At 48.5% G+C, this 15595-nt stretch overlaps 1 pseudogene; it reads left to right on the forward strand.

Annotated features, from left to right (window-relative positions):
- LOC127576412 (zinc finger protein 850-like) overlaps window positions 1–15595 on the forward strand; it is a 34833-nt pseudogene that overhangs the window by 14570 nt on the left and 4668 nt on the right.

Here is a 15595-nt window from a genome sequence, read left to right on the forward strand (position 1 = left end):
CATTAACCCCTCCTCCCCTCCAACACCTCATTCCCGCTTCCTCCCCCCTCATTCCCCCTCCCACTGCCCCTCGGTGCCCCCACCCCTGCCCCTTCATCTACCCCCATTCCCCCCCACCTCTGCCCCTTCATCTACCCCCCCACCCCTGCCCCTTTATCTACCCCCCGTTCCCCCCCACCCCTGCCCCTTCATCTACCCCCCGTTCCCCCCCCACCCCTGCCCCTTCATCTACCCCCCGTTCCCCCCCACCCCTGCCCCTTCATCTACCCCCCGTTCCCCCCACCCCTGCCTCTTCATCTACCCCCCGTTCCCCCCCACCCCTGCCCCTTTTCATCTACCCCCATTCCCCCCCACCCCTGCCCCTTCATCTACCCCCCGTTCCCCCCACCCCTGCCCCTTCATCTACCCCCCATTCCCCCCACCCCTGCCCCTTCATCTACCCCCCCACCCCTGCCTCTTCATCTACCCCCATTCCCCCCCACCCCTGCCCCTTCATCTACCCCCCATTCCCCCCATCCCTGCCCCTTCATCTACCCCCCCCCATTCCCCCGCCCCGACCGCCGGGCCCCGGATCACCCACAACCACCGCGCCGCCGCCATCCCAGTGCGCCTGCGCACACCCGCTCCCCGGCCGCGGCACCGCGCCTGTGTCACAGGGGCGGGCGTCCCCGCAGAGGGGCTTCCCCGACCCTCCCCCCGACGCCGGCCCCGCCCTTCCCCTCCCCTCCCCTCCCCCCGGTCCCGTCCCGGCCAGCGGCCGTCCTGCCCCCGGTCGATGGGCTGAGCTCCCCGGGACCCCGGTCCCAGCTCCCTCCCCTGGTCCCCGGAGTTCAGCGCACCGCCCGCTCGCCTTCCCCGCCCCGCCGACCTGTGTGGGCGCCTCCAGGGAACTGTGTCCCCGGGGCCTCCCTCCCCGGGGCCCCGCCCTTCACTGTGTCCTGCCCTGGGCTCACTGCCCAACATTTCATCCCCATCCCCTCTGGGCTCCCCGCAAACACCCGCCGCCAGAAGATTATTTAGCTCCAAGACACGTCCCTACATTGCATTAGCACCGGCCCCATCCCCGAGTGTGCTGACCCACACTGGGCTCAGCTACAGACACACAATATTAAAAGACCCGTTGTTCTGTGGTTCCTTCCCCATCCTCACCCCCACCATCTCTACCACCTCCTCCAGCCCCATATTAAGATCGATAGATTTCTGGGCAGGAGGTAAATTGGTTTATTATTGTTACATGTACCGATGTGCAGTGAAAAACTTTGTTTTGCATCCCGTCTATATGGGTCATTTCATCACATCAGTACATTAAGGAAGTACAAGGGAAAATAATAACAGAATAAAGTGTTAGAGTTACAGAGAAAGTGCAGTGCAGGCAGACAATAAGATCCAAGGCCATAACGAGATAGCGTCCATTTTGTATTAGGGGACCATTCAATCGCCTTATAACAGCAATTGAATAATTGCCCTCCCCATCCTAACAAACATGTGCACACTGAGAGCAATGTATGCATTGTTCTGCTGCACACCATTAATGTGTGTTTCATGATCTGCTCTGCAAAGTGGCAGGTAATGAAACACACAGTGTGTGCCCGGAAATGGTATTTGAAGAAAAATAAACAGTGACTCAACAAACACATGACTGAGTGAGTGCCAACCAACCCTTTGGATTAGTTTGGAAGTGAGACTGGTGATTGCTATTTAATCTGACAATGGTCATTTAGATAATACACAGACTTCAAGGGAAGGTGGTTAAAGTGGAGAATAAAACAGGGTCGAGTCTGGGAAGATGAAAGATCTCAACCTGAGACATTGACTGTCCATTTCCCTCCACAGATGCTGCCTGACCTGCTGAGTTCCTCCAGCATTCTGTGTGTTGCTCCAGGTTTCAGTAGCTGCAGTCTCCTGAGTGCCTCACCACCCAGGACATGCCCTCTTCTCGTTACTACCATCGGGGAGGAGGTACAGGAGCCTGAAGACCCGCACTCAATGTTTTAGGAACAGCTTCTTCCCCTCTGCCATCAGATTTCTGAACGGTCCATGAACCCGTGGTCATGACCTCATTATTCCCCTTTTGCACTATTTGTTTATTTTTGTAACTTATAGTAATTTTTATGTCTTGCTCTGTCCCGCTGGCACAAAACAATTTCACAACACATATCTCTGACAATAAACCTGATTCTGATCTTGACTGATCTTTTACTTCTGCACCAGCTTTTTTCACTAACCCCATTTCCCTTGATTCTCCTGCATCAGACTGTTGTTATTGATCACATCTCTGCCTTCAATAATATAATTCCATGCAAACTCATCTCCAAACTTCTAAACCCAGGACTCAACACCTTCCTTTGCAACTGGATCCTTGACTTTCTGACCAACAGACTGCAATCAGTGAGGATAGGCAACAACACCTCCAACACGATTATTCTCAACATTGGCTCCCCTCAAGGCTACATCCTCAGCCCCCGACTCTACTCCCTTTTTACTCACGACTGTCTCTCCAGACTCCACTCTAACTCCATCTGCAAGTTTGCAGATGACACCACCGTGGGCCAGATCTCAAATAACGATGAGCGGGAGCACAGGAAGGAGATAGAGAACCTAGTGCCGTGGTGTCATGACAACAACCTTTCCCTCAATGTCAGCAAAACAAGAGAACTGGTCATTGACTTTTGGAATGGAGAGGTGCACACACTCCAGTTTACATCAATGGTGCTGAGGTCAACACGGTTGAGAGTTTTAAGTTCTTAGCAGTGAACATTACCAATAGCCTGTCCTGGTCCGACCATGAAGAAAGCTCACCAGCGCCTCTACTTCCTCATGAAACTAAAGAAACTTGGCATGTCCCTTTTGGCCTTCACCACATTTTATAGGTGCACCAGAGAAAGCATTGTTATGGCAACTACTCCACCCAAGACTGCAAGAAACTGCTGACAGTTGTGGACACAGCTCACCACATCACAGAAACCAGCCTGTCCTTCACAGACTCTGTCTACACTTCCTGCTGTCTAGGTAAAGCAGCCAGCATAATCAAAGACGCCACCCACCACGGATATTCTCTCTTCTCCCCCCTTCCATCGAGCAGAAGATACAAAAAAGCCTGAAAGCACGTACCACCAGGCTCAAGGATAGCTTCTGTCCCATTGTTATAAGGCTATTGAATGGTTCCCTCGTAAAATGTGGACTTCTGACTTCACAATCTGTCTCGTTATGGCCTTGGACCTTATTGTCTGCCTGCACTGCACTTTGTCTGCAAATGTAACACTTTGTTCTGCATTCTGTTATTATTTTCCCTTGTACTTCCTCAATGCACTGATGTGATGAAATGACCCATATGGATGGTATGCAAAACAAAGTTTTTCACTATACATCGGTACATGTGAATAATAAACCAATTTACCTACCGTCCAAAAATCTATCGATCTTAATATGGGGCTGGAGGAGGTGGTGGAGATGGTGGGGGTGAGGATGGGGAAGGAACAAAAGATCTCCGGAGCTTTCCGTGCACAGACTGACAACAGTGTTTCCTTCGTCTCACAGTTATTGTCGGCAGAATGATTTGCGGTGGAGAACGAAGCTATTTAAAGACGCTGTTCATGTTGGTTCGCATGGCAGCCGAATTTACCCAAGAGGCACCACGGCCGAGAAAGTGCTCTGGCTGCAGTGAGCGAGCCCACAGCGCAGGCGCGCAATGGAGGTGACGTCATTTGCGCGCCAACTTGGACCAGGAAGTTTGATCGAGTCCGGGGTCCCACCCACGGTTGGGGTGAGAATCCGTGCGGGCTGCAGGATCACTGCGGGCGGCCACACTGAGCAGTCCCGGCCTTTCCCTCCCCTTCCCCCTCCCGCTCCACACGGGGGACCCGGGCACTTTCCTGCTTGAAATCAAAGCAAACCCAGTGAGTGCGGGAAGCCCTCAGCAGGTGAGGGCAGCGTCTGTGGAAAGAGAAACAGGGAAGTTTTCAAGTCCGAGACCCTTCCGTTAGACCGGGGAGAGAGCAAAAGGAACTTGCAGAGAGGTTTGGGGGGGGGGGAAGGGATTGAGGAATATTGGGGGGTGAGGGAGGGTCAGCTGGGGGTTTAGGGGAGGGAGGAATTGAGGGCAGGGGGAGGGATAGATGGGGGGGAAGGGATCATCTCTGACTGGCTTCACTGAGGCAACCCCAGCCTCACTCTGTTTTTTTGACCTTTCTGGTTCATAGACTAACAAAGGCAGTTGGAGACAAGGCAATGTTCATGCTGTGAAATGTGGGCCAGAAATGTTGCCAAGGCCTGTGGTTCCAGCAACAGCTGCAGCATGTGTTTCACAGTTAATGAAATATCTCTTTGTGTTTAATTTCTCTCTCTCCACCTGCCCTCATTCATCTCGATCACTGACAGGTTTGTAAACTAAGGGTGAGGCCAGGGTTGCTGAGGCATTCTCAATCGGAAACATTCTCTTTGCCCTGTTTGTAGAGAGAAATTGCAGATGCCAGAATCTGAAGTAAAACTAGAATCTGCTGGACAATTCAGCAGGTCAGGCAGCATCTGTGGAAAGAGAAATAGAGTTAATGTTTTAGTTTGGAGACTGCCCTTTTATCTAATTGATTGTTTGAAAAATCATAACTTATTGAGCTGAGTTAGCATAGCCTTATGAAAGAGAAATTTACTGGTGCCCGTTTCAAAGTGAGACAAGAGGAATTTCTTCTCTCAGAAGCTTGAGTCTTTGCAACATCTTGCTCGGAGAACTGTGTGGCAGAGTCCTTGGGGATATTTCAGGTTGGGATAGATTCCTTATCAGTAGGGGAATCAAGGGTTATGGGGACAGGGCAGGAAAGTCAGCCATGATCTTGCTCAATGGCAGAGCAGGCTTGAGATGCTGAATGTTCGACTCCTGTTCCCACTTCCTGTGGGTTTAATGGTGTATTTATCCCTTACTCATCTTTTCTGCAATTTAAAACTTGTTTTCTCACTTTCCCAGTTCTGACAAAGGGTTTCCAACCTGAAACATGATTTGTTTCTCTTCCGACAGATGCTGTCTGACCCGTGTCCAGCATTTTCTAATTTTATTTCAGATTTCCGGCACCTGCAGATTTTCTGATTTTGCTGCTTTCTCTGCCGGCCCGGCCCAAGGTGGACTCCAGGCCCCGGCTGGTGAATGACTGTTTTGCTGGGACCGTTTCTGGAGCCCTGGGGATTGTGGGTATAAATGCAGCCATTGATTCTGCTGCAAAAAGCACTTTGTCTTTGCTCTGCAGACAGTCTGGAAACACAGATGAGCAAACTGAGATTGGGACCAATCTCCAGACACTGCTGATGTCCAAATCATTGTAGGTAACAACTATAGTTGGGACTGAGGTCAAAAAAGTGACTAAGTCCAACTCCCAGTGAATAAAGGAAAGCATGTTTTATGAAAGTAATTTACCCATGTGGCTAAATTGTGTCAGTTAACTGTGTTGATGAAACAAAAATCCTTGTCACTTATGGTTATTTTACAACTCGACTATGTTCAATGTCCTTTGGTGCTGGCTCCTTCTGCCACTGAGGACATGTTCTATTCTGTCTGGATACAGAATGGTATCTAACACTTCTATTCTGGAATATTAAGTGGCAAATAACATTTGGACCAGAAAACTGCCACACAATGACAATCTCCAACAAGTGAGACTAATCGTCAATCCTTCACGTTCAATGATCCTGAGGGCACGTATCAGCAGGCTCAAGGACAGCTTCTATCCCATGGTGATAAGACTATTGAACAGTTCCCTTCTACAATGGACTCTGACCTCATGATCTACCTTGTTGTGACCTTTTTTCCTTATTGTCTACCTGCACTGCACTTTCTCTGTAGCTGTGACACTTTACTCTGTACTGTTTTTGCTTTAACCTGTACTACCTCAATGCACTCTGTATGAACTTAATTGACCTGTACGTTTGGTATGCAAGACACGTTTTTCACTGTACCTCGGTAGAAGTGACAATAATAAACCAATACCAGTACTGTCGCCAAGTACAACAGCACAAAGACCCAAAATGTTGACTGTGCATTTCCCTCCAATAGATGCTGCCTGACCCACTTTGAGTTCCTCCAACTCCCTTATGTATTGCTTCAGATTTCCAGCATCTGCAGTCTCTTGTGTCTCCATCTGCAGAAAGAGGGAATGTTTTGGGTTTGATACCCCTTTTAACAGTGAAAGACAGAAAACACATTGAATTTCAGTGGCAGAGTAGGTGAGGGAGGCAACGGGTGGAACAAAGGGAAGTGGCAGAAATGGCCCATTCTGATTATAGATGGAAAGACAACCAGAGATTTTGATGCCAGTCTGGATGCTGCAATGTTCCCAGATGGAAGATGACGTTGTTCCTCAAGCTTGTGTTTGTCATTATTATAACAGCTCGCTACAGAGACTAAAATCTCAGCTGAAATACTGCCCTGTACCTATTGATGACTTTTGTAAATTTCTTTTACAGGATCCAACAAGCAGAGGATTTGTTTGTGGGAATCTCAAACACAACATCAGTGAATTCACACTGGGGAGAGGCCGTTCACCTGCTCTGAGTGTGGGAAGGGAGTCACTCGGTCATTCCAGTTGCTGATGCACCAACAAATTCACAGAGAAGAGGCCGTGTATCTGCACTGAGTGTGGGAAGGGCTTCCTTCAGTCATCCCTCCTGCTGACACACCAGCATCTTCATAGTGGGGAGCAGCCGTTCTCCTGCTCAACATGTGGTAAGGGATTGTCTCAGTTATCCAGCCTGATGACGCACCAGTGAGTTTCTGCCAGGGAAAGGCCATTCTCCTGCTCAGAGTGTGGGAAGGGCTTTGCTCGGTCATCCCACTTGCAGCAACACCGGCGAGTTCACACTGGGGAGAGGCCGTACACCTGTTCCGAGTGCGGGAAGGGATTCACTCTGTCGTCCGATTTACTGACGCACCAGAGAGTTCACACCGGGGAGAGACTGTTCTCCTGCTCAACCTGTGGGAAAGGATTCACTCAGTTATCCATCCTGATGACGCACCAGCGAGTTCACACTGGGGAAAGGCCGTTCTCCTGCTTAACGTGTGGGACTGGATTCACTCGGTTATCCACCCTGATGATACACCAGCGGGTTCACACTGGGGAGAGGCCATACACCTGCTCTGAGTGTGGGAAGGGGTTCGCTGGATCATCCCATTTGCTGTAACACCAGAGAATTCACACCGACGAGAGGCCGTTCAACTGCTCTGAGTGTGGGAAGGGATTCACTCAGTCGTCTGAGCTGCTGATACACCAGCGGGTTCACACCGGGGAGAGGCCGTACACCTGCTCCGAGTGTGGGAAGGGATTCACTTGTTCATCCTCTTTGCTGAAGCACCAGAGAGTTCACTCTGGGGAGAGGCCGTTCATCTGCTTAACATGCGGGAATGGACTCACTCAGTCGTCTGTGCTGCTCCTACACCAGCGGGTTCACACAGGCGAGAAGCCATTCTCCTGCTCAACGTGTGGGAAAAGATTCACTCAGTTATCCAGCCTGAGGAAACACCAGCGAGTTCACACTGGGGAGAAGCCGTACACCTGCTCCGAGTGCGGGAAGGGATTCACTCAGTGGTCCCATTTGCTGGCACACCAGCAAGTTCACACTGGGGAGAGGCCGTTCGTCTGCTCGACGTGTGGGAAGGGATTCCGTCAGTCATGCTACTTGGTGAAGCACCAGCGAGTTCACACTGGGCAGAGGCCCTTCACCTGCTCTGAGTGTGGGAAGAGATACCCTTGGTCATCTCAGCTGCTGAAACACCAGCAAGTTCACACTGCGGAGAAAGATTGAACATGCTGTATGCTCAGTATACAACCATCACTGCTACTGAAATCTAGCACAAATTTACAAGTGTTGCAGGTGTTCACGGGGGTTGGATTCTGTCGATGCTGCTGATCTCGCCCAGGATTGAATCCTGGTAATTGGGCATAGTTGATTTTCTTTTGTAATCTCTTTAACTGAGTTGGAGTTCAATGTTCTGGATCTCTGATTAAATTGAAACAGTTCTGTTTGAAACACTTTATCTAAGGCCTTTCCTGTCTCTGCAATGCACACAATGAACAGTAGAAAGAGAGGCCATTCAGCCCATCTGGTGCCTTCAGTGTTTCTGCTCCACACCAGCCTCCTCCCATCTCACCCAATGTGAATATTCAGAGGAATAGAGAGATGCAGCACAGAAATGGGCCTTTTGACTCACTGAGTCTGCACTGATTATCAACCAGTCATTTACTCTGGTCACACATCAATAGATTTTTAAAATTCTGCCCACATTTGCATTGACCACACCCTGCTTCACCCCCACCACCAGCAGATTCTGCCAATCACCCACCCATTAGGGACAATTTACAGGACTTTAATAACCTTTCAGCCCACACCTCTTGGGACGTGGGAGGAAACCCACACAGTCACAGGGAGAAGGTGCAAACTCCACACAGTCAACACCCGAGTTCGGGATTGAACCTGGCCAACGCAGGACGTTGGAATGTGAGGCAGCAGCTCTACGAGCTCTGTGCTCCTTTGGCTTCCCATTCAATGCATTTCCTGTCTCTCCGTGTGGTGACACGTTCCACGTTGTTGGACTCTGTGGGTGAAGAGCTTCCCCCTAGTTTCCTGCAGACTTTTGCTGTTGAGCGATCCTCCACCTGTGGATGTGCACGGCAGGAATACGCACTGGCTCCCAGTTCAGCAACACCCTGCAGCATGGTGATTAGTTGCAGCACTCTTGCTCCCGGAGTACAAACGCTAACAATTACGTCCCACACTGTACTCAGTCTTCGTTACCCACTGATCTGTGCCCTGAGAGGGCCTTAGTGGGATCCATAACTTTGGTTATCTGTGTGGACTCTAATCCCCTGTTCCTCATGGATAATGAGGACTCAGTGTACCTTAAAAAAGACATCCCTTTGGGATGCCCGTTGCTATGCCTGGAACCTGGCACAAGTGCCTGCTCTTGCAGCAATGCTCTTGCAACACTGCTGCTCTTGCATCAATGAATCACCCCACTGTTGCTATGGAGAGGCTGCCAGGGGGTTGGTGCTGACATTGAACAGGCCAGGCTGAGTGGTGCGGCCCCTTAGTATAGTGTAGTTAGTTAGTATAGAATATATGAAAAAAAAGAGGCTGTACATTTTCTATTAATAGTCTGCTCTGTGTTTAAGATGGCCGCTGGGTCTCCTTCTTCTCCAGCCTGAGCGCTGGAAACTCTTAGTGCAGGAAACATATCGCTCATTAAACAAATAGCCCATTCCTAGGGAGACACTTTTGATTTATTGTAGCTCATTAAACAGATGGTTAGCGCATTCCTAGGAAGACACTGTTGATCTATTGTGGTCGTTAGGCTAGTGCGACTAATGATTTTGTAGCAGTTCCGTAGCTGATGGTTTTCATAACTGATAAGCCGGGTGCCAACGAGTCTCAGAACTCATAAATAATAGGGGCACATTGTGATGTTTTATAACTGTTAGCCTTGTAGCGAATAAGCCTAGTATTGTTTTATAACTGATGGTTCTGTAGCCTAGTACCAGTACTCCCAATGCCCATAAATAATTGGGGCACCCTGCGATTGAGTCAGGAAATGACTGTGGCGAAAGACAAATGGTTGTGAGTCAGGAAACAACTGTGAAAGGAGGCAAATGGTGAAGGATGAAACTGTGACGATAAGAGAGAACATGATGGATTGTGATAATGTAACTGGGCTATGAAAAAGGTATTAAAAAAAAGGCCCGTGAGCTTTGCTCGGGGGCAGCCAGAGACAGCAGTGATCAGTAACTGGCTGTCTGACTGTCACAGCTTTTGTGTGCAAATAGAAGTTTAACTTCTTGGAGAATCTTCTGTGTCTCCTGGTTATCCTCAAATCTCGGTAAACCACAACAAATCTGGCGCAGCGAGCAGTGTCGGAAAGAGACCCATAAGAAAAGAACAACAAATCGAGGACACTTCCCAGTCCCTAGGGGACCCCCACGAGACCAGCAGAGTAAAGGGTGATGACCCAGAAAAAGGATAAGGGTTTTTGCTGTTAATTCGGACCTAAACTCTGTTGGGTGTGGGAGGTCTCCGGATGCAGAAGTGTTAAACGATTGTCGAAGGGTCTCCCCGATCCAAAGAATCTGGCATAAATTGAAATTAAAGGAGAATCAAAAGATTGATCAAGAAGACTGCGCAGTTGGGTGAGTAGAGATTGAGTGAAAATTCCACGTCGTTTTGGTAAGTCCCTGTGGCTACCGCCTCGCAGGAGACGAGGGTCTGAACGGACGAGGTTTGGAGGAAGGTTCCGTGGATACCGCCCTAGGAAGGGGTCTGCGCGGGCAGAACAAAAGAGGTAAGAATCTTTTGATAAATTGAATAAGATTAAATAATACAAAAGCCAGCAAATTGGGCAGTAAAATTATAGAGTTAGGTGTAGAAGTAGTATAGGAAACAATATCGCTAACAGGTGAGTTGTGCGATTCTGAGAAACACCCTGTAAAACAACATGACAGGAAAGGAACTGCAGTTGAAATATTAAGTAAAAAATGTCCAGTATCTGAAAGTGATATCACAAAAAATTCAGAAAAATGGGAAAAGGGAACCAAAGATCTAGTTACAAAATGGCCAAAAGAGGGAACTTTTGACTTAAGTCTGTGTGAGGAAATGGAGGGGTTAATCAAAAACTACAAACCAAAAGACAAATCTGAAAAAAAGGAACCAGAAGAGGGAGCAGGAGGCAGAGATACTAAAACTTTTCAGGACGGAAGGAGAAAAGTTGAGAAAACCATATCAGGCGTCACTAGAAGGAGCCAAGAAACCAGAGAGACAGCTTACCCTAACAGAGGAAGAGGGAAAGTCGACTTTTCTATCCGGACTTAAAAGAGGTAGAAAACCCCCCTCCCTATCCAGACCAAGAGAATCCAAAACAGTGCCCAATAATGAAAGGAATAGTGGGGGTACAAGGGGAGTGTATCCACTGTTAGTGAAAGGAGCAGGACAGAAACAGTACATTCCTTGGGGAACCCAGGACCTGGAAGGGCTGATAAATGCGTTACCCAGTATATACGAAGGAGCGGGAAAATAGATTAGAGCCTTTGAGGACGAGACCACAGGACGTGTATTGGCGATGGGTGACTTGAAGGCACTCCTGGTGAAGGTAGTGGGAACCTCGAAACTCAGAGAACTGATGATTTCAGCTGGTTTAACAAGTGTGGCAGACAACCCAAAGGTTGATGGAAGCGGTTTTGACCGAGTGAGGCAGAGGGTATTGAAGGTCCTTAGAGACTGCTATCCACCTAAAGTGGACCCCAAAGCTTTAAAAGGGGATCCACTGGGAGAGACTGAAAACCCGGCAGTGCACCTAGAAAGCCAGTTGAAAATATGGAGACTGGAAACAGAGCAAGATGTGGAGGGTAATCAGTTGATGACCACGTTGTTCCGGACCGCTGTTGTAGATGCAATGCCCCCTCAAGTCAAGTCCAGACTCGAGGAGGTGGTAGGGCTGACGTCAATGTCCCACCCAGAATTTAGGGACCACGTAGTCCACGCAGTCAAGAAATACCTAAAAGACAGACAAAAGCTGATAGAACAGCAGGGGGAGGTGCGAGGAAAGCTGACACACATGCAGCTCGAGGAGCTTAGAAAAAAAGAAAAAGGAAAAGGCAGAAAGATGTTTCCAGCAACGACTGATCTGATTGTGCCGACCGAAATGAACGAAGCGCCAGCTTCAGGAGGAACCTGTTATACTGCCAGACAAGGGCCAGAAAGCCCCACGCCAGTAATAAACGTCTTTGGGGGAGCGTTTCCGCAAGTGCCGTATCAGGGACAAAATAAATTTAGACAACAGCCCGGACAGGACTGGTATTTCCAAGCAAGGGGGCAGAGGGGCAATTGGCAAAAAGGGCCACTGAACAGACAGGTAGAAAGAGGGACGGGAGGATTGTGTTGGGGATGTAATCAGCCAGGGCACATCAGGAGAGACTGTCCTTACAACCCTTGGCCTGCCACATTTCAGCAGGAATCAATGAGTAGAGAGCAGCAGTTTAATCAAGGTCCAGCCTCAGCAGGTCCGACCGGACCTGTGAACTCCTATGGAAGGTGCTGGGGTGCCCAGAGAACCCGGGTGGGAAGGGACAGTAGCCAATGATAACACGGGAGGAGGAAGAAGAGCCCATTGTTCAGATCATTCTGGAAGGGCAAATAACACCAATGATGATAGATACTGGAGCCACGTACACTTGTGTACAGCCACAATACGCCTCCCACCTTCCCATGTTAGGAAAGTTTGTTAAAGCTGTAGGGTTCTCGGGAAAAGCACAGTTAACACGATTTACAGCTCCAGTGAGTTTAAAGATGGGAAATAACGAAATAGTTTTACCGATTTTATTGTTCGAAGGAACCCCGATCAATTTGTTAGGCAGAGATGCACTGCTAAAGCTGGGATTGAAATTAGAATGCACCCCGAAGGGGTTAAGCGTGGGAAAGGTAAGCACTGAGCTAGTGGTGCAGGAAGCTGAAAGAGCGAATGTGTATTGGATAGGGGACATCGAAGATCAAGTCTGGAAAACGTGGGGAAAATGAAAGAGGGCGCTCTGGCAATATTACCTAAGGCCAAGCCGCCTAAGACTGAGTTGCGTTGTACAGTGATTTTTGATGAGACTCCGTGTAAAGAAATAGAGAGACAATGGCACAATGAAGTAGATACTCAGCAGCATTTAAAAGGTGCGGCAATAATAATAGGGAAACAGGGAGCTGCCTCGCAGATAAAACAAAATGCATTTCTGGAGAAATGGTACAGGGTGCCAGGAGCTGCACCCCATGTAACGCTGTTAGTAAATGAGGGATACCAGTCCAAAGATTTGGGGCCCATGGTGAAGCAAGCAGGAACAACTATTGACTGGCAGATAGTGACACCAAGGGTCCGGAAGTCTGGGGACGATAATTATGTCAGAGTAGTAGTGGATATAGAGATGGTAGGAAGTCGCAAGGAGATCGAAGTAACCCCTCAACGACATATGACATTGCTGGTAGAAGAAGAGGACCAGCAGAAGGATAAAAGCCTGGAGGCACTGCCAGCCATTTTATGGTCACAACACGGTACAGATGTCGGGAGAGTAAGATCAGCGAGCCCAGTAGAAATAAAACTAAAACAGGGAGCAATTCCGCCTAAAAGGCCACAATATCCCCTGAAACCGGGAGCAGGGGAAGGAACAGCGCTAACAATACAGGAAGTGCTTGAGAGCACGAGTAGCCCCTGTAATACTCCACTGTTACCTGTCCCGAAAGCAGACAAGTCCAAGTGGAGACTGGCACATGATCTGCGAGCAGTGAATGAGGTAGTGGAGGATTGGCCAGCTGTAGCCCCAAACCCACATACGCTGTTGACTAATGTGCCACCGGAGGCAGTTTGTTTTTCGGTGATTGATTTGTGTTCGGCTTTTTGCAGCATTCCTCTGGCGAAGCAATGCCGGTATTTACTTGCTTTCACTTACAGAGGTAACCAGTATACTTACACCAGGATGCCGCAGGGATTTAAGCACTCACCGCATATTTTTAACCAGGTATTGAAGGCAGACCTGGAGGATATAACATTGGAAAGTACACTGATACAGTATGTAGATGATTTGTTGGTTTGCTCCGAAAGCGAGGAACAGTGCGAGCGGGATACTCTGGCTTTGTTAGAAAGATTGGCATGTGGAGGTCATAAAGTATCCAGAAAGAAGCTGCAGTTTTGTAAACGGCAGGTAGAATATTTGGGTAGATTAATATCTAAGGGGGCAAAGTCGATAGCACCGGATCAAATTGCGGTGATAACTAAAGCTCCTAAACCTCAGACAGTAGGACAGATGATGACATTTTTGGGAATGGCAGGATACAGTTCAGACTGGATTGGAGGATATGCTGAAATTGTGACGCCATTGAGGAAAATGATGAGGGAAGCTGGATATACAGACCTGAAGGGTATTCTGCAGTGGAATGAGGAGGCAGAAATAGCCTTTAACACTCTTAAGCAGGAATTGCAGTCAGCCCCAGCGCTAGCCTTGCCTGATTATGAAAAGGTCTTTCACCTTTATGTGTCGAACAGACAGGAAGGTTACGTTGCAGCAGTGCTGACACAGGAGACGGGCATAGGGAGAACAAAACAGCCAATAGCATATTATAGTGCGAGACTGGATGAGGTGGCCCAGGGATATCCGCCTTGTTACCAGGGACTGGCAGCATTGCACTATGCTTATGAGAAAGCATCATCTGTGACCACGGGTTATCCTGTGATTCTGTCCACGTATCATAAGGTAGCAGAATTATTGGAAAAGGGAATGTTTGTACTGACACCAGCTAGGATAGTCGCGTTTCGGATGTTATTGACATTTCCAGACATAACTATACAAAGGTGTACCACAAGTAACATAGCTGATTATGTTCCTCTGGGTTATGAAGGAGAGCCCCATGAGTGTGTGAGGGATACGATGATATTTGCCAAATTAAGAGCGGATTTACAGTCAGAACCGTTGGATGATGAGGGTAAAAAGATTCTGTTTGTGGATGGCTCTTGCTACAGAGACCACAGTGGGAACCACGCAGGGTTTTCAGTGGTGTAACAGGATCAGTCTCAGTTTAAAACAATTAGCCTAGAAGCTTGTCCGCAACCCTGTTCAGCCCAATTAGCAGAGATTAAGGCTCTGACAGCAGCATGTGAGATGATGGAGGGTGAGAAAGTTGATATTTATACGGATTCAGCATATGCTCATGGAGTATGTCATTTGTTTGGAGCAGTATGGAAACAAAGAGGGTTCAAGAAAAGCAATGGAGACCCTATACAGCACTGTCAGCAAACTCTAGATTTAATAACAGCGATGATGAAACCTAGAGCGCTGGCTGTTATAAAGTGCCAGGCGCATAAGAAGGGAAATGACACGGTGACAAAGGGAAATCAGGCTGCGGACGAAGCAGCCAGGAAAGCCTCTGGATGTTGCTCAGCTGTTATTGCATCTCAGGAGGACAGAATTGAAATACAAGATAAGGCAACTCCAGCAGAGCAAACAATGTGCAGACAAAGAGGAACCAAGCGAAACCAGGAAGGCTGATGGAGCACAGATGACGGTTTGTTGGTAGCACCCACCCCTTTGTTAACTACCCTCATTTCAGAGGCACATGGGCTGGACCATTGTGCAAGGGGGGGGGGGGGGGGGAAGTGATAAGAAAGATTAAAAAAAAGGAAGGTTTCTGGTCACCCTACTTACAGGCTTCAGTAGATCACATCCTGTCGCAATGTGAGGTGTGTGCACGAAGCAACGTTAGGAAAGGGATTGCGACTCCCATAGGTCGTATACCTGTACCCGAAGGACCATTTAAACATTTAGTGATTGATTATGTGGATATGATAAAGGCAGAGAGAGGAAAGAGATACATGCTGGTGGTGATTGACAGATTTAGTAGATGGGCAGAGGCAGTGCCCTCTAAAGACTGAGGAGCAGGAGCTGTAGTAAAATTTTTGACAAACGAAGTAATTCCAAGATTTGGAATACCCTCAGAGATTAGTTCCGACAGTGGGTCAGCCTTTATCCAAAGAGTGGTTAAATTGGTATTGCAAGCTCTAAGGATAAAACCGAGATTTGGATGCGTATATCATCCCCAGTCA

The sequence above is a fragment of the Pristis pectinata genome, chromosome 12 (genome assembly GCF_009764475.1).
Source record: "Pristis pectinata isolate sPriPec2 chromosome 12, sPriPec2.1.pri, whole genome shotgun sequence".
Taxonomy (NCBI): Eukaryota; Metazoa; Chordata; class Chondrichthyes; order Rhinopristiformes; family Pristidae; genus Pristis; species Pristis pectinata.